Below are 19742 nucleotides of genomic sequence, written 5' to 3'. Positions count from 1 at the left end.
TTTAAAATACATTATCACTCATTTGATTAAAAGAAAAAGCTTTGATTTTACTCGAAAAAGAGTAATTCTTCTTAAAATTTGTTTGTTTCTGAGAAAACAACACCTTCTTATTGCACACTCTTCTCTACTGCCTATTAGAATAAGTCTCTAAAGCCATGAATAAAATTAATATTAATCTTTAAAACAATGTACTTTTACAGTGTCACCTCTGCTGGCAGAAAAATTGATAAAAGAGAATGACTCCTTAGTAATGAGGGTCTAAATGTCATTCACATGAAAATTTACTGGAAATTTAAAATTTTCAAGGTAAGCAGTTCTTTTTAATTTTCAGTCAGTGGGGTAGCTTTATTTTCGGAGAATGGAGTATCTTGCTTTTAAGAAAAGCAGAAATACAGCAAGGAAAACATCCAGATACTTGCTTCACAACATGAGGAAGAATCTTATTAACCTAGCCTTCCATGCCAAAGGGATGGTTTTTCATAGTTTTTCTCAGTTAAAAAGTTGTGTAGTCTTTCTGGGTTCGTAATTGTGTAGTCTCTGAGAAGTGCATGTGAAATCTCTTGTTTAACAGCAGCAAACATTTTGGTAAATCTCCATGAACAATGAACACAGTACTCTAGCAATAGAAACCTGACATGGATTAATGAGAAGTATCTGTATTTCTTCAGCGTTTAGACGTTTCTTCATTATATAGAAAATTTAAGGAAGGTTCTGAGGGGTAGTAGACTCAGAGACTGCACATGGCTGTTGCCAAAACTCATGTCATAGAATCATGAATGATTTGGGCTAGAAGGGATCTCACAGATCATGTAATCCACCCCCCTGCCATGAGCAACCAGACCAGGTTGCCCAAAGCCCCATCCAGCCTGGCCTTGAGCACCTCCAGGGATGGGGCATCCACAGCTTCTCTGGGCAGCCTGTGCCAGTGCCTCACCACCCTTATAGTAAGGAATTTCTCCCTTATATCCAATTTAAATCTACCATCTTTTAGTTTAAAACTATTTAATTACTCCTTGTCCTGTCACTACACTGCCTGATAAAGAGCCCCTCCCAGCTTTCTTGTAGGCCTTGAAGTCTCTTGTTTGTTGTAGTCTGTCACCTTCAGAAAATAGTGTTGTCTGGCTAGCTCTTTCTGTGTGTCATTATTAGCTCATAATCACCACTCTTCACTATCATTCCTAAACTACTAAAAGGTGCTTGCAGGAATGCTTCTTAACTATCACGGTATTGTCCCTCAATTTTGGATGCACTTCTGTTCTGTCGTGTTTTTCAGAATTTAACTATACTAAGTAATTTTTTTTTTTTCTGCTCTGAAATAAGACAGAAAAGGAGTGTTAGCAACAACATTTGATTGTAATTAATTCATTTTAGTGTAAAGCTTTTGAGAGTCAGGGAAATTGTCTTTGGCTTGGGTACCAAACCTGCATGCCTCCCATGGGCTGCTGCATTGCTTTGCCCCACCCTTCCCTCTGTCATCACTCTTGTGGAAGGCTCTGCATTGTGGTAGAAGGATAGAAGGTTGTATCAGGCCTTTTCTCCTCTGGATGCTATGGTTAAGAGCAACAGCTTTAGTTTCATCCTTGCTAAATGTCAAATTTGAATCTGGTTTTGTGGAAAATAAACAGATCTGTCATTACAACAGGTAAACATAAGGTTTGCCAATTTGGCCAATTCATGTTCTCTGTTAAAATAAAAATATTTACACAGGAAATGGCTCTTCTATACCTCTGACAGCATTATGAATAAAATTTCTGTATTTATGTTTTTATTTTTAAATAAGTAAAAATCATGGCTTGATTTTTATGTAAAGAGGAAAAAGGAAGACTAGATAGATCAGTTTCCAGTATCATTATTTGCTCATTTGAAGTCTGCAGGTTTTTGTAGGGGCATCAGGCTTCATGTAAATAATTTTTTGCTGCTCTAATGAGACATACGTGCCTTGAAATGATTACTACTTGAGATGAATACATACACTCAGACTGTCTAAGACTGACTTTGGCAGTTGTTGGCCTACAAGAAGTCTGCAGACTTTGCCTATGGAAGATAATTACAGTTCTTTTGGGAAGTAAAAATCCCCTCTTTTCAGCAGCCACAGAATATGTGCTTAGACATCATGGAGCATTGCCTTGGATTATAAGCAGCCTAATTTTATGCACTTTAGCACTTTTTTTTTTTTTTTTTTCTGGGCTCTGCTGGCAAATCAAATGTTGATGTAGAACAATTTAGGCTTTCATGGAACTATGAAAACTCATGCCATCTAACAGCAAAGAGGAAAAACATTTCATGTAGAGTTTAGTAAATTCATGGATGAAACTGGGTGACAAGGCTTTTAGAAATTGAAACAACTAGTCCATGGTGTGTCCAGCTTGCTAGTATGCTCAAAGTATGACTGGTATTGACAGCATCTATTTGTACCATTGTTGTACTAATCCCAGCCCTCGAGTCTTCTGCTGTTTGCATACTGGGATTATTCCTGACGTTACATTGTACATCCTGTCTTCTCAGGAGTTTCTCATTTTTATTTGTAGCAGTATAAGAGAGGCTGCAGTAGGTAGCCAGGAGAAACTGGTGGGATCTGCTGATGCCATGAGAAGTACCAGAGCATCATCAGTCCCTGGTGTGGTTTGTCATGCTCATGTGCTTAGATCTGTTACCAGCTTTGTGGCTGCAGCACGATTTCCCACCCAGGTTTGAAAAGCAGGCGATGGTTGGGTCATTGGTTATCATTTTAGTTCCATTGCAGAATCGGGTCTGGTCCACTTTCTTTGAGATTTAGGTCTCTTATATGATGGAAATGTAAGATGTATTGTGTTTTTGTTTGTTTGTTTGTTTAATGGGTGTAGTAAAGTGCTTGTTGCTTGCAATGTGGGGGCACTTTAAAAAAAAAAAAGAAAAAGTATTTTGTTCAGTTACAAGGGATTAGGGTTCATGACGCTGGCAACATGGTCTATTCCTGTGAATGAGGGCTGAATGAGTGAGCCTGGCATTTCCAGCTTCTGAGTGTTTGAATTTTATGACCTAATTAACATTTTTAATGTAATTCCTTATGAGTGGAGTGTGTAGTATAGATTATTGCTTTATGCAAATTGGTTTTTGAAAAATACTGAAGAGAAAATGAAAATATTCCTTTCAGAATGACAAAAAAAAAAACAAAATGCAACAACCTTCTCATGTAGGAAATATCTACAAACATTATATAAAAGGCGCTTTTTCTTATCACTGGGAAAAATTTGTATTTTTCCTCTTGCAATTTTACTTTTTTATTCATTAGGCAGTAATAATTTTGAAAGACAAAGCATTTACAGGTCCTACATTTAAGTACAACAAAACAGAAAAGCAACAGGAGCCTGCTTTCAGTAGTTGTTGCATTACAGTTCCATTGAGTCATGAAATTTAACCCCCTCCCCCCGAAATATTTTTAGTTTTGAGGTGGATGAATCTCTCTCAAAAAAGGTAAATCTCTATAAACTAAATTGATTTAATGTTCATTCATTTTTAAATATTTGCACATTTGCTTTGTGCCAAGATAGTACACAAATATTTCACCTTATCATGCAATAGGTCTCCTTCAAACAACAGATTTTTGTGTTTATTAAGAAATTTTGAACTTCTGTTGTCACTGAATAGCCTGCAGCTGTTATGAAACATTGACTAATGATTGCTCTTTCATGTACATCAGTAAGAATTGCTTACCTGAATGGTATTATCAATTATTTGTGAGCTATGGGAGTGTTTAGCATTAAAAACTGCTTCAAAATCTTCTGAATGGAGCAGTGGTCCAGGCTTGGCTTGTCATAGGAAATAAAACTGCTGCTTTTGCCTGGACTACTATCTAATTGTTTGAAATGTTATCTAATTATCTAGCACTCTATCTAATTTCTAGCTATAAAACTCCTGGATACCAACATTTTTGAAGCTGTCAGATGTATAGGAGGCAGCATCGTGTAGCTCTGGGGCTGAAAAAGAAGCGTGCTGTGATCTGACCTGAATTCACATGGGCTGTAGATATGAATACCTTGAGAAGGGTCTAGAGGCTGGTCCTTCCTTGGGGCAGGGATTGGTCTGGACAGCGTTAGGATGACCAGTTTATTAAAAATATGCACCATGGTATTTTGTACATGGGTAGATACAGATGGTAAACTGAGAATTACAGTTTTCTCCTATATGTTGCTTGTACAATTGAAATTCTTATCAGAGGTGAGATGAAGATATTTAATTCTGCAAGTTTTGCAATCTAAAGGGTTGCTAAACTACTTCTCAGCTTAAATTTCCAAATGACTTTATTTTTTCCTTTAAAATATTTATTCTTTAAAGAGATGCTTTCTTTAGTTGCATTTTGCTCTGCTGTCTGACACAAATTCTACCTTTTTAGTACTGTTCCTGGCTGAATGGAAAAAAAGAAAATTCTCCAACCTTCTTTGCCTGTTTTCCATGTGATATAATGCCTTTTGTGAGAGGCACTAGTAAGGAACTTAGGTGCATAAAACTGTGAAATACATGAAAATCCTAAAAGCATCATATAAAAAATTGAATGTCTAAATGTACAAAGCTCACACAGCATATCACCCTACTACATATTTAACGGTTTTTCCTGAGCAGTAGGCAGCTCATATTGGAAAGTTCATGAATATTTTATTCTGTGAGATGAAAAATAACCATGTAGCAAACGTGCAAGACCTGCATTTTTTATTTTGTTTATTCCTTTTGGGGAGCTTTGTTTTCAAATGTGTGAATCAGCCTTTCATCTCCCACAAACCTAAAATTATTCCCATTGATTTTGTAGTCCTCACTGCTGAGGGCAGACCTCATCTGTTGGAGGTTCCCTTAGTGAAAAACTGAGCTAAACAGCAGATAGATCATGAAGGATTCTTTAGTCTTGGGGCAGTTCATGGGGAAAAAAAAAAAAAAAAAAAAAGATGAAGAAAAAAGAAGAAAAAAAGGAAGTTCTGAAATGATAATGCTGGGTATCAGATTTAAGATACAGTTCAAGCCCTTTTTGCTGCTGTGAATGATAACATTCTATAGCTTTCTAAATTGAGAATAGAAGCAGAAACCTGGGATATTGGCAATTTGTTTGTTTGTTTGTTTGTTTTTATTATTTATTTATTTATTTATTTATTTTTGACAGAGGAACTAGCTGAAGAGAAACTGGCCAACCTCTGTGGAGAAGTTCAGCCTAGGCCTGGCAGTCATGTTGTTGTAGTTCTGCTGTACTAAAGATGGAAGGTAAATATGAGTTATAGGTAGAAATAATATCTTTTCTTGGATTAAAAGTCATAAATAGAGGAAATAAACAAGGCTTTGTCTGTGTAAGCCCTTGTTCACAGAAGAAACAGAGAAAGCAGAGCTTATAGATTTAGAATACATTCCCTTTGAATTTAAATTTATTATGTAGATCATCTAGGCAATTGAGAGAAAAGGGCTCCTGCCTTTAGCAGAGAGAGCTGTTGTGATGGATCATATTTTTTGATCAGGAGGTGGCAAGCCTTAGGCTGGCGAGATTTGCTGGCATCCATATTTTCCTTTGAGGCTAGAGGTATGTTAGGGGAATGCATGATCTTTTTTGTCTAGGCAATTATTTTGTCACTGCACTGGAATTTTTTTTACTGCCTGTTGACAGGCATCTGTTCAAATTATCCTAATGCAAATTTAAAATAGTGTTTTATGACTTTTTTTTTTTTTTTTTTTTTTCCCTGGGAACTCTTGAGAGCTTTTTTTTACCCTCTGCCCTTTTTCTTTTTCTAAAGTGTATTTTCTTTCTTTCCTATCATAAATCTGCTTAGCTTACATCTTACTGTTATTTTGTATGTTAATCAGAGAGTTCTCTTTTCTGTGGCAAGATGTCAGGAGAGTTAACTGAACATGCCAGTACAAGTTCCCCAGATGTCATGTCACATGCATGGCATCTAGAACAGAAGTAAAGGAGTGATCTGCATGTATTGTAGTTGGAGGCAGCGGACAGGAAAGCCTTCAGCAGCTGCCAACATTTATTTATTACAGATGCTGAAACCAGGCAATCATTCTGCAGCTGTAGTTCAGAGGTGGCCAGAAGATCTAAAGAAGAACCAGCAGCTGAATAATTGTCTCTCTCTTTTTTTTTTTTTTTTAAATGGAAATATCAGTAACTGGTAATCAAATTCTAAAATGGACCCTCGCAGCAAAGCATAGATGCACTAAGACAGCAAAAGCACCTGAGCAGCTCATGGCTAGGGGAAGGGGGCAGAAATCCATGGAAAATAGACAGTTTACATCAGCTACAGATCTGCCATAAATCTTTGTTTTATGTCTCTAAATCCTAAAATGGACAATCATTTTCCAAGTATGTTTACCCTGTAAATCAGAAAAAGGGATAAGCCAAAATCCATACAAAACATGTATGGCAACCATAACTCCTCTTCTGAAACTGAGGATTGAAACACCGTTGTGTACCTAAAAAGAAAATCAGGATAGTTTGCGAATTGTTTAATGAAACATGAACGTCTGCACATACAGCAGTTGGAGGAGGGAACAGAAGGTTTTGTCACAACCTGATGAAGGGATAATGTGATGCTGAACCTCATGGGGAGCAGAAGAAGCACTGAGTGTGCTGCCTTTCTTCCAATTCACATGGCCTAAAGAGAAGACTGTATAAATGGGTCTGGGCTTGTCTCTCTTTTAGGGACTTTTCCTTGGCAGATCTATCAACAAAAATGAAGATAGAACTTATAAACAGTAAAAATACTATATATTCCCATTTGCACTGTTTTTTGTTTTGTTTTGTTTTTGTGCATACCTTTCTTGAAAGGGTGGACAGGTGGATGTGAGGATTAAGTGCTGGGGTGTTGGAATTCCCTGAACCCTTCTTCAAATTTTCAAGTCCTGACCACTTTTCTTTTTGCAAGTGAGCTTGAAAATGCTGCAAGTCTTTGAAGCCTTTATTCTTTCTCTCTCCATTTGTTTATACCAGTAGAGTACCGCTCCTTCAATACATTCATGCCCCTTAATCATCACTGACTCTGAAGGTAAAACAGATGGAATTTGTTTGCTTATGAATTATGCAAAATTGTAGTTTATTAAGTTTCTGCATTTTAATGGGCAAATGAGCTAATGGCTATGTGGGTGGGCTGGGTACTCTACAGAGTGTATCTGCGTAGTTGGACTCCAATTGCTTCAATTCACTAACTGTGCTTTCAAGTACACCTGTTCTCCATTGTGATTTTCAGCTGGAAAATCTGCCATCTGGATACCGATCACTCTTTGAACAAAAAAAGTAAGGCTATAGATTTAGGTCAAAAGTTTTTTTTTCTTTTTCAGCTAAAAAGAATGCACTTTTTTTCATGGAACTTGATAACAGAAACGACTATTTGTTGAGAAATATGAGGATAATTAGAAAGTGAAGATTTTCATATTGCATGCTAATGAGTGATGAAAGCTGAAAATGAGGGGAACATGTGAAGTGTATTGGCACCACTTTCAATTTTGCAGATTGCATTTAATCAGAAACTGATTTGGCTTGAAATGAATGTTTGTTGAAATTCCATTTTTTTTGTGTGTGTGTTCTGAGAGACAGTATATAAAGCTCCACTGACTCTTTTTGATTTAAAGGGAATGAACTGGAAAATATAAGCAGCAGTAGAAAAAAAGGTATGTTATTTGGCCATTGCCTAACTTTATTCACATTATTCATAGACAGGAGATGGGATGCTCATCTTACTTTATTTTATAGCTGGACAAAGTTTGATGGAACATTTAAAAAAAATCAATTTCCCATTTTGGTTTTGAAAGACACTATGGCAACTCAACTTCATAATAGTAGCCCAGAAACACACAAAAATATATTACAAGATACCTGGTAGTGTAAAAAAATGAAATAATTAAGGTGGGAAAATTAATATTTTATATTACTTTGAGTATTCTTGTAAGCATGGAGAGTTCATGGCTATATAGTTGACATTAAAATGAATTGATATCTAAAGAAAAATAGAGATTGTAACTATTAGCAAATTAATGTTCAGTGGTTAATTAAGTTTATAGCTTCTCTTTTTATTAGTGTGGGAGAATCAGAATCTAAAAAGATAAGCTGTAGGATGCCTTTACATACCCTGGTGACAGTGCATTGACCTATGCATGATTGCACAGCTGTAACCAATGCTGAAATGTGGCCATTAAATGAAAGCCTGAATGACAATTTCCTCCTCTGCTAAGGGCAAAGACAGATTCCCCTTTACTGCAGACGTCAAAGATGGTGCTACAGTTACCTGTGGGTTATCACCAGGATGTAGGTTATGATGACCAAAAGATGAAGAAATAATTATTTATCCATTTGTCATTTGGGTCTTTCAAAACGCTCTAGAAAGGTATGTTAATGCTGAGATGAAAAGCTTTGCTTTGAAATGAAGTAAGCTTACATGTTTATTTTCCTCAGGGAGTGGTAAGCTGTAGGAGAGGACAAAGAACAAACAGCTTGGGAAAGAGTAGTACCACCAAGTCACTCCAGTATCTTCCAAAATAGTCAAGGGTATCTTTTTGCTACCTCTCCAGTCAGTACTTTGTGGTCATTATTGCTTCCCCTTGCTATTTTTATGCCAAGGAAAGTGATTTTAGGTGTTGATGTCGGTGGTTTGAAAACAGTCTTTCCCCTTCAGAAGGGAAGGGCCAGGCTGTCAATACTGCAAGATGTACCCACGACGAGCACTGCTGACAGCTGCTCACTCACATTTGTCATCGTTACGTAAATTGCTGTCTGCCAGAGACGGGTACTGTCTGACCACGAAGCAAGGGGGTTCACTGAGCACACGGACCTCTGGGATGAGCTGTGGGGTCGGGGCTGAAGGGGGGGGTGAGGGGGTGGGGTGGGTCTGCTGCTGGCCTCAGCACCTTCCTGCCAAGATTTAGGGTTTGGACCAGTCACTCTGCCTTGACTGGGTGATATGTAGTCCTCGTTTCTGGAACTGACTGGGGTAGCTTTTGTATCATGTGCACGGTGAACTGAACTGCTGTGTCTGGGAGAAAAGTCAGGCTACCTAACTATTGCCTTCCTGAGAAAACAGCTCTAAAACTAAAGCAGCTGGCAGGCTTGGAAAGAAGTAGTGAAACACTACTGTAAGCAGAATAAAGGGAAAGAATAATTATTAATCCGCAATGGAACAATAGAACAGTTTTCATCTTTACAGTATAGAACAGTTTGCAAAAGCTTTTCTGAAGACTTCATTTTGGTCCAGTTAGTGTGAGATGATGTATGAGAAAGTTCTAGCTGAGTATATTTAAAAACTAGTGTTAATTACAAATTGACCTACAACCTCCTTGCTATTCAGGTGCTTCTTTTTCAAATTTATCTCTATATTTTTATGTTACAGATAAGACAGCACTAGTTTTAGTCCAGCAGAGTAATATTCCACATTGGCCAGTATACACTAGTATTTTAGTGATCTCTAGCTGCAACAGCTCCTACAACAGGGGATTTTATTTGTTCACAAGCCTTATGTTGCTGTAATGTTTAAAATTTTCAGTCAGATTTCTTGATAGACTGATTAAAAAATAATTAAAAATCCTACTTTTTTAATTGAAAGAGATGAGAGCACTTCGGTGATTCTGTTAGAGGTAATATACATATTTGTATATATAAATATTTATTTCTAAATGAAGGTAATACTACGAGCAGCCACAAAATATGCAATAAAAAGTGAAAACTTTTTGAAGGTAGTTAAGCTGGCCTTTAAGATGGACCTTCTTCCTCGGTACTGTGTTTCTCGGCTGCTGTGAGGGTTTGGATCCTATGGCTGGACCTGCTGCACTGGTGGGCTGGATGGCAAGGGGCCATGGCACAGAGAAAAAAGAAAAATCAGGAGGCAGGAAGAGGTGGGCGGCTGAACTGCACGGTGACTTCTGAAGCACGACGTAGAGGGTGTTTGTTTGGTGGTCTGTGGAGGCTGCAGCTCCACCAGCCCTTGTGTGCTGCACATCGGAGCCATGCAGCACGATGGTGCCTGCCTGACCCTACTGCAGTGCCCTGCCTGAACAGGGCAGGAGATGAGCAGGGACTGAACCCTCTGTGCTCTGGAGGTTCACTTCTCTGTGACAACAGCGACGCAATATGATGCAGATTGCTCTTGGTCACAGGCCGTTTACAATGTAATTAGTGCATTTAGTCAAAGTATAAATAGGAAATAACCGTCCATATAAAAGTATTTGTTGTGTATGATTTTTTTTTCCCTAGTGTAATAAATTAGCTAGTAGGAGATTTCATGCGATTTTCTGATGTTTATTAGCTATTGTGCCACACCATACTTTAGAAAAAATTGTCTGCAATTTTATGTAACTGTAGAAAAACTTTAAACAAAGAGTTCATGGCCAGGTATCCCAAATGACAGGTCCAGGAAACAGTAATTTTAGTTTGTAAAGTGTTTTTAGCTTTACTTCATCAACTATTCAACTTGCTGGAACAACAACAACAAAATATTTTATTTATTTTATTTATTTTATTTATTTTATTTATTTTATTTATTTTATTTTTTCTATGCAGCTTGTACTTGGTCTCAGTTACCATGTTTTTCTTTAAGGAGTTTGTGAGTTAGAGGACAGGAGTGCACTGAACACACTTTCCTTTATGGTGTCCCCAGTCAGGCCATTCCTGGCATTAACACACAGCACTCCCAGTTTGTGCACCATGGTCAGACTCTGTTATACACCAGCAAACAGCACTGGATTCTCCCAAAGCCTGGGATCCTGCTTAACCTTCTCCCTGCTATACAACAAACCACAGTTGGTTTTTTTTTTTTTTTTTTTTTTTTTTTTTTCTTTCCTTGGCTATCACTCCATCTGCTTCATGGAAAAACATAAGCCAAACTACAAGCACGATGATTCAAACCATGTAAGATCTTCATAAAGTATCCAAAGGATTTCTATCCCATTCAAAGCCCTTTTCACTTTTTTTTTTTTTTTTTTTTTTTCCAAGGGATTTAAGACAAAAAGGTGGAAGAAACAGCTGAAATAGACTTGAACAATTTGTTAACTGCTCATGCAGTTAGCTGTCCTTGTGTGCCAAATATGCAAGTACCCTTCACTCCAAGTGATTTTATCACATTCATAGTTAGAAAGAAATGATATTTCTGGTACTCTTCCAGTATTTAAAATAGGGCAAGAATATATATACATGTGTGTGTGTATATATATATATATATATATATATTTACAAGACTCACAGCAAAACAGCTTCTTCTTTTGTGATGATTTCACATGTTCTGTATTTATTCTTTTCCCTCTTAATTTTCACCTTCAAACTGATTCATAGGATTTTTTAAATCTTTCTGTAACGTCACATTTTGTCTGATACTAAGAAATGTTTAATCTTGCACTCGTGGCTGAGATAAAATAAGTACGGGGAAAAATGGAAAACTGCTTTGAGGAAAGGAACCTTCTTGCAACTTTGAGAAAATGGCAGTGTAACTAAAGCTGAGATATTTTATTCAAATCCCTTCTCTTCAGCTGTTCATAGCACATTGAAAATAATGTGATAATTTATCATATTTTACTTAATGGGCAATTTGTGGAGACAATTTGTATTTAATTCTGAGAGAGAAAAGGGAGTATTATTTTTAGATAGGAAAAATCAGAAATACTACCTGCAGTGTCTTTTACTGGTGTAAGGTCAGGGTTCCCACCCACGGAAAGCACATAGCTAGTGGTATGAAAAACTTTTAAAAGAAGCTTGTAAAGGCTACCTGAGCAGCAAAATGATACTCCATATAATGTTTGAAAACCTGTGACAGAAACCATGTAGGCTGAACTCAAATTCAGTCAAGAGAGAAGGGTCTTTCCACCCTGATTTCTGAATCCATACAGACAGTCTAACTAAGCTTTTGACTGTGAAATTTTCTGGTATATGTGGCAAATAGTATAGGTAAAATAAGGAAATGTTTTTTCTTGTGGCAAACTTTTATTTTTATTTATTTATGTATTTATTTTGTTGACAGCAGCATGAAAAAAGGCTAAACAATTACTACAAAACACCATATAGCTAAAATATCAAATAGGAGGAATACTTTTCTAATAAATCTGTCCTCTTGCAAGAATATTTACACAGAAGCTTTTCAAGGAGAACTTTTGCAGTCTGAGTTCTAAGCTGGAAAGGATGTCTGACAGCAAACCTGACTGTCAGCTCTTGATATTCCTTATTATTATCACACAGGTTAGTGAAAGAGTGAATTCCTATTATCATCTTGATCTGTATAATCAAATTCACTGGAGCTCAACAAGTTCTAAAAAAGTCTGTGCATAGCAGTAGATAACTTATTTTTAATTCTCTGTGTTGGAGATGCACTGAGATTTCTGAGATTGTTCTGAGATAACTATTAATAGCACCATGCACAAAGAAGGTCTGTAAAGCTTCAAAGGGCCGTGCAAAGCCTCTGGGGATGCTCAGGCTTACTGCTGTGTGAGACTGCAGAAGAAAGTCATGAGACTTGCACACTTCAAAAGTCAGGACAAGGAAAAGTTCAAACACTGCATGCAACTTCACCTCCCCTTTTCTGCTTGTGCATTACAGTTTGTGCAATTGCTCAAACAGTTTCATTTTTTTCAGTGTTTTCTCTTAGCAGTTAAGAGATTTGATGATAAAAGTATGATTCAAGTTCTTAAATAGTGTTTATTGCTATTAAGCTTTTTAGCTGAATAGAAATGCAAGCTTTTTGCTCTATTGCTGCTTCTTTGCCTTAAAAATCCATCTCTTTTGTTGTTGTTGTTTTGATGTTGTTGTTGACCATGACCTTGTCTATTAATGATCTCTCTTTTCTACCTAAGCAAGACTCTGTTCGCAAATGCCTATCTGGTACATAATTCACCAGTGTTTTAGTCTGTGGTTAGCATTTTTATGAGCTGCTGGAGTTGAAAGATTACACGTGAACAGTGCTGTCTGCCAATATTTAAATATAATCTATTAAATGTATTTGATTTCCATACCAAAAAAAAAAAAAAAAAAAAAAAGCAAACCTTTATAAATATAAGGCTATACTGTGTGTGTTGAATCCTAGCTCCATGGGGCTCCTGTGCAACAAAATGACTCTGGGGTGGTGCAGACACATATGGGTTTAAACCCGCCTAGGAGTATAGTGGATGATAAAAAAAAAAAAAAAAAGTATTAATGTAAAGGTAAAAAAGTATTAGGATAAAGGATTTTTATGATCAGATGAAACAGTCTGAACAAATGTATGGTGTCTGAATAGTTTTTATGCATAAGTTGTAGGTGATATCTGGTAGATGTGATGTATATTAATTGCCTCTGGCATTAGCTATTGCTTACTAACCAGTTAGTAAACACATACAGTAATGTCAAATGTGTGAATAGAAACTATACTAAAATATTTGTACTTATGTTTGTGAACTGTTCTTTTCCCCTGCATGCTGAGCCAATTTACTTCCAATGCCTTTATTGCTGAATTGTCATGTTTTGCTGAAACTACTGCACTTTAAGGCTGATTTTTTTTGATTGCATAGTTCAGTCTTTTTTCTTCCCTGTGTCCCAAAACAGAGGAGTTCTAAAGCTAGTGGTGAACTGGAATGTTAGCAGGGGATGACAGATAAGGCAAGACTTCTGTAGATAATATTTATGAAAAAGTATTTTAGAGGAAAAAGCTCATAATTACAGCAAAGAAGTAAGTCAGACACAGTCTTTATTTCCAGTCCTGGAAGAAACTTTAGGAAGCTGTTTAATATTTTTACACGTCTTTGTTTTTGTTTCTGTAAAATGAAACGGTAAAGGTATATGGGAAGCCTAAACTAATGCAATGCTGCAAATTATGTGAAGTCCTGTGGATGTGTTAGATGGGAAAAGTAGCAACTTAGTTCTGTATGAAAATTTACCTTAATTCAAATTAACTTGATTACCACACTAATTATTTTTTAATCTAGAGCATAAAGCACACTATTGAGTAGCTCATGTATCAGAGTAATAACTTAGAGAAAATTGTAGAAGAGCTAGAAATGTGTGATTTTTGGGTCACACATGAAAGTCCAAGTTGATAATTGGTTTATTCCAATTGTGATAATTTTCAATTTTTACTATGTATATGCAGCAAGAAAACTCCTTGAACAAACAAGAAAATGGGAAAAACCCTGAGTTAACTAACTTGCACAGGATTTTGGATGGTCTGCTCTGCTGCTTTATGCCCATCCTGATTATTTGATTTTGGAATTGCTGTTAGAGTTCCCCAGAGGTCCTGTCATCTGGGGTAGCAGAGAATGGAAATTCTTTGGAGGCACTCTGGTTGAGCAAAGTGTTTGTTTTTGACATTTGAATCAGTTTTAATTTCACATCAGTGTGTGAACTGTTTTTCTACCATCAAACAGCTTAATGTTTTAAAATATCCCTCCCATTAAGACTGAGCATACTACTGTTTTTGATTTACTCTGAATTAGAGCATTTATTGTCCTGTGGTAAAATACTTAAGAGCCAGTCTGTGCAAATGAAACAAACAGCTAAAAATAAGTGAATAATAAATTAATGAGATGCATGTTACTTGCTAAAGTGTCTCTAAGGGTTTATTGCCTTAGTGAAAAGAAAATGAAATATTCTGTGTATATTCCTGGTGATGATGTGGCAAATCAGTCAGTGGGAAGGTACTGTCTTTGCCGTGACTAACCTCTCAGGGAATGAATGCAAAAAGAGGGAAATCTGAAGCCAAATCTGTTCATCTAGAAAAAAATACTGAAAGTATTCAAATTAACTTTTTTCTAAATAAATGATAAAATTTTATTGAATTAGGCAAATATTATCTAATAGTAGGCAAAAATATTTGAAAATTCTATCCCTAACATGGTTTATCATAGTAGGTGAAAAGTAGGAAGCACGTAAACCAGGTAAAAGGAAGAAGTCATGCAGGATCCAGAAGGAAGCTCTTTTAATATTTTTTTCATGTCTGCAAGTATCCAAAGTACTCGATTGCAAGGTAATAAATAAAAAGGAGAAATGAGCAACCTTTTGAAAATACAGGTCTTCTTAAATGCAAAATCCAGGTGTTGATTTCAAAAAGAGGTAGTAACCTGTATAAGTGGTTACACCTTTTGTATGAAAATGGAAGCCTCTACCATCCCTGGCATGAACTTTAAATGAGTATTAGGTTATATGATCCTATTCTGTACATTGTGAGGAATCTGTAGAGTGAATTAGCCCAGCCACTAATCTGCTGATAAGCAGGACGAACTGTGCCAACCTCTTTCTTTTTATATTAGATGTAGTTTTGAATGTCACATGCAGGATTTTAAGCCAGTAATATTACTCCCTCACAAGGCATTCCTACACATGTATGGTTTACTGTGTTGTCAGTACAGTGTAAGTGGTAGACTAAAAATGATGCTTTGTGTACTCTCTAGCTCAAGAAATGTGCAATATTTCATCATCTCTGTTTCTCCAACTCAGCATGGACATTTGTTTGGGTTATGTAAAGAAGTTACTACTAACTGGGCTAAATGTTTTACTCTGTTCTTTTTCTTACACGCTTAAAGCTAACTGTGCACAAGAGAGAAATGAGTTAAAAAATTGCACATGACAAATTATAACTGTGTAAACCCTAGCTTTAAAAATATTTCTGTCCTGTATAGCACTGACTTGAAAATCATGGGTATTTAATTTGGAGTAGAATCAAAACAAATGAATTTAAAGTTGTCTTTTCAAAAGGAATTTGAAAAGTTGTAGTTCCTGAAAGAATAACAGTATTATTTGCAGATGAAGGTCTTTATCTTACTATGACAGTTTCTATCAGCTAGGAATATATGGTTTCTTATTCTGACCTTCTTTTGAAAGCAATGACTTAAGGGGAAAAATATGAAAGTTGAAAGGCTTTACAGAAACCTTGTCCTTAAAAATCTGAACTGTAGGTGAAACCACACTGATTTTATATTGTGTGGCATCAAACTGTAGAAGACTCTCCAGACAGGAAGATTTGAAATGTCACGTGCACCGTCTGCTATGAATATGCACTGAAAGTTTGCTGAATAGGTAATCTGAACACACAGGCATTTGCATATAGGCACATTTTTGGATGGATCTCTAGAGAAATTCAGAAAAAATCCATCAAGAGAAGATTATCAGCCTTCTAAGAAAGAGTTCCCATTCCCTTCCATTTAAACATAAAAATCAGAAGAGGCAGATATCTGTGTAACCACTGTTGGACCTGAATTTTTTAATTATTATTTATTTATTTATTTTTCCTAATGAATAGGGGTAGAATTATTCTTAGCAATTTATGTCAGGTTTGTAAAACATCTTTTGGCTACTCATCCAGACTATAATAATAGATTCACACTGAGCCTGAAAGACATCTGGACTTTAAATTATCTTTCTTCCTTTTTGTTCCTAATGGATTGAACAACACCTTCTCCCTAACTCAATAAACAGTGTAATTGCCTGCGTAGTAGAACCCAGTGATTCGGCCATATTCCTATTCATTTCATGGGGAAAACATGATTTGTTCTAGTTTTTAAGTTTCCAACAACCTGGCCTCTAGCAGGAATTACCATCTGCCCTGGCTTCTCTAGGGTGAAGAGAGATTCATCTTGGCAAATAAACTGAAATACATACTCAGTTGTTTATGGTAACAATGCATCTGTCAATGAATGGGACTTGCAAACAGGACTTCAAGAAACCTTACACTGTGAACTTTCCCGAGAAAATCTTCTGCTTACATTGAATAAGGGGGTCCCAGTGAGGTCCCATAAAGGACCTTATTTTGTTGTGCCTAACCAATAGTCCAAGAATGCATGGCATATGTATGGTCCATTTCTGTTATTTTTCACTGCCAGGGCAGGTATGTCTTGATTTACTTTTTTTTTTTTTTTTTTTTTTTTTAATCAAAAATAAGGTTTTCACAACTTCCCTCTGCCAAACAACAACAGCAACAACAGAAACCTATTGATTTCAGTTTCAGCTAGCTCTTTATTTATATGCCAGCGCAGAGTGTTAAGCATAGGAAGTGTTTTCAGGAGTTCATAATCAGGTAGATGAAAGTCTGAAATACTTTACTGATTTTAATAATCTACTTGCCCCAAAACAAATAAGCTGACTTTTGTCCTTAAAACCTTTTGATAGTTCACATTAACCCTCATCACAACTTCCAAGAACTAGATTTAGAATAACTTGAGGTAGAATAAGTCAATTTGTATATTATGCTTTTTGCCTAATCTAATCTATTTAAATATTATTTGTCTACATCTAGCTAGTGTCTGCACTCTCACTGTAATCAACGAGAATAACCACATTATTCTGTAACAACAAAATAAGATAGATCGCTCTCCTGAGATACCCATCTTTCTCCTTAGAAGAGTAATTCTGTTCTTGGTTCCTTATCTAGCATATTGCTTTCCTGAAGGCATCTGTGGTTAAGAATGATGGTTGGCAAAAGTATTTTTGTTTGTCCCAACTTAGATTTTTTTTTTTTTTTGCTATATTACATGCAACTTTTTTTTGCTGTATTGTGTGCAATCAAATCTATATTCAAACAGCCAAGGGGATATATTATTCCTACCTGGATTTATACTATGAAAAATATAAAATCTAGTATATTTCCTTTCCTACTTTTGTTGTAAATTGATCTTGGTTGTTACAGCACTTCAGGCTCTTCTACCCAAATCCATCCCATCCTCCAGCATGCCCCTACCTGTGGGCACAGTGACTGGAAGGTCAGTCATTGGCTTTGCCGAGCTTACCGTCCTCTTTGCTTTGATCTCCATCTTCTCCAGACTTCTCAGAAGAAGTTTACAGATCTCCCAGAATTTCCAGGAGCCTGTAAACCACAAGCTCAAAACTAATACCTCTGGGTTGGTGGGAGATGCACACACTTTTGGGGAGGTTCTTCCACCATAGGCAGGCCGGACTCTCCTTTTCCATTGCCTGTACAGAAAATTGAGGAAGTATTGCTCCTTAACTAGGTACTTAAATGAAGATGTTCAGCAGCACTGAAGTGAAGCTAAGCTGCATGCAGCTACCTGCCTCTGTGGTATACAGACACTTTCATTGTCATCTGCACTATTATTCCCCATTGATATGTTTTTCCAGTTGCTTCTCAGCTGCCTGTTCTCCACACTAGGCAACGCTTAGTAGTCTGCTAGTCAGCTCAGCCTCTACTAATATCCTCTTCAGGCATTTCTGTTCATGTAACTGTCTCTTCTCCTCTTAGTAACCCCTATGTTCACATAAAATATTACAAACATTTTACAGATCATGTATACTCCTAAGGTAACTGTAGTGCTATTGCATTTCTGCTGTTTGGTATTGCAAAAAATTACCACAATCCTCAATTTTCTTCCTGTTTGCTTTTAGTTGTTTTTACTGTCCTTTTTTATTGCAAGCCTTTCAGAAGGTTTACTTTTTTCTTTTTTTTTGTTTTGTTTTTGTTTTTCTTTATAACCATGACAGCAAAAAACAAACAAACAACAACAACAACAACAAAACTCTTTTAAAATATATGTACATTAGGAATGTGGATGAGCTGAAATTACTGCTCCAGAGGAAAAAGACTTTCAGCATGCTGGGAGTGTGATAATTTCAACTGTGGGCAATATTTAAATCATTCTTCCTGGGGAGCTGGGAACCTCATGTTGTATTAAGGTTGAACAGTTTCTGTCTGAAGAGATCTGGGATCTGCCAGATCCTCCCAGGACTCCCAGCTTTGCATGCCTGACTTTTCTTCCTCTCTAGAGGAGGGGAGAGAGGGAACTCTTCCAGAGGGGCCTGGGTCTTGACCACAGCACAGTGTGGTCAAAACAAATTTCTGGACCCATGAACTCAGGAAAAACTCCCAGGTCCAAGTTCAGCCACAGCTTGGATATACAGGAGACTTATAATCAGATGGAAAATTCTTCTTTAATACACCGTTGTTATCAAACAATTATTTTTTAATTCTGATAAAGTTTTAATTAGGATTTACTTTTATGAAAATTTTCTTAAAGCTGATATTTAACTGAACTGCAGTTGGCTGAGAAAGGGGACAACTGAGTGCTCTCTGGAAGTCCCTTAAGCAAATGTTAATTGTCTGCAGTTGATAAGGACAGTAAGTGCTGGAGGGGAGATGCTGCCTGCAACCCTTGTGGTTACAAACCTAAGATTGACTAGAACATAAGGAAGGTAACCCCTTGGCTAAAGTTAGACTCAAAGTGAGATGTTGCCTGTGAAAATCTGAGCTTAAAGCAAAAACACATGACGGCTGGGGATTTCTGCTAGCTAGAAAATATTCCTAATAAGAAAACACGGACTGGCAGGATAGTGCTACATTTAGCAGGAATTCTGCTCCAAGGCTCAGGCTAAACGTGGAAGCTGTGACTTTCACTGTCTTCTGTAGGTTTTATTTAATTGAACTGCAATTGAATGAATAACCACGGTGAATAACCAGTCTAATGTTTCTGAGGCTGTCTGCCATTCCAGTGTTTAGTTCACCCTCAGATAATCCTACAGAATATGTAAGTTCCAGGACACAGATCTCTTTTATCTCGATATCTAAAGATTGCCACTGAATTGAGGGGACATATTGAAAATGTACAAATGCAGGCTTTATAATTTGAAGTTCAGCTGCTTTTGTTCCTAAGAAAGCACTTTAAAGTTGGAGATATTTTTCTAGGATTTATATCGTTGAGGATTTATTAGAATCTGTGTTCTTCTCTTCAGGCTCATCCAATCTCAGGCCTTTCAAAAACTAATAGGTGTTTTGGAGTGAAGTGCCAATGCAAAACCAAATACTAGTCAGCCTGAAGAAAATGTAGAAGTTGATGCAATAAAT

General features: G+C 36.7%; 1 protein-coding gene across 8 annotated transcripts in view; it reads left to right on the top strand.

Annotated features, from left to right (window-relative positions):
- The window catches only part of KCNC2 (potassium voltage-gated channel subfamily C member 2), a 98167-nt gene that overhangs the window by 31014 nt on the left and 47411 nt on the right, over positions 1–19742 (top strand). The gene's annotated exons all lie outside the window — the stretch shown is intronic.

The sequence above is a fragment of the Aythya fuligula genome, chromosome 1 (genome assembly GCF_009819795.1).
Source record: "Aythya fuligula isolate bAytFul2 chromosome 1, bAytFul2.pri, whole genome shotgun sequence".
NCBI classification, from domain to species: domain Eukaryota; kingdom Metazoa; phylum Chordata; class Aves; order Anseriformes; family Anatidae; genus Aythya; species Aythya fuligula.
Note: the sequence above shows the minus strand (reverse complement) of the source record. Positions and strands in the feature narration are given on the sequence as shown.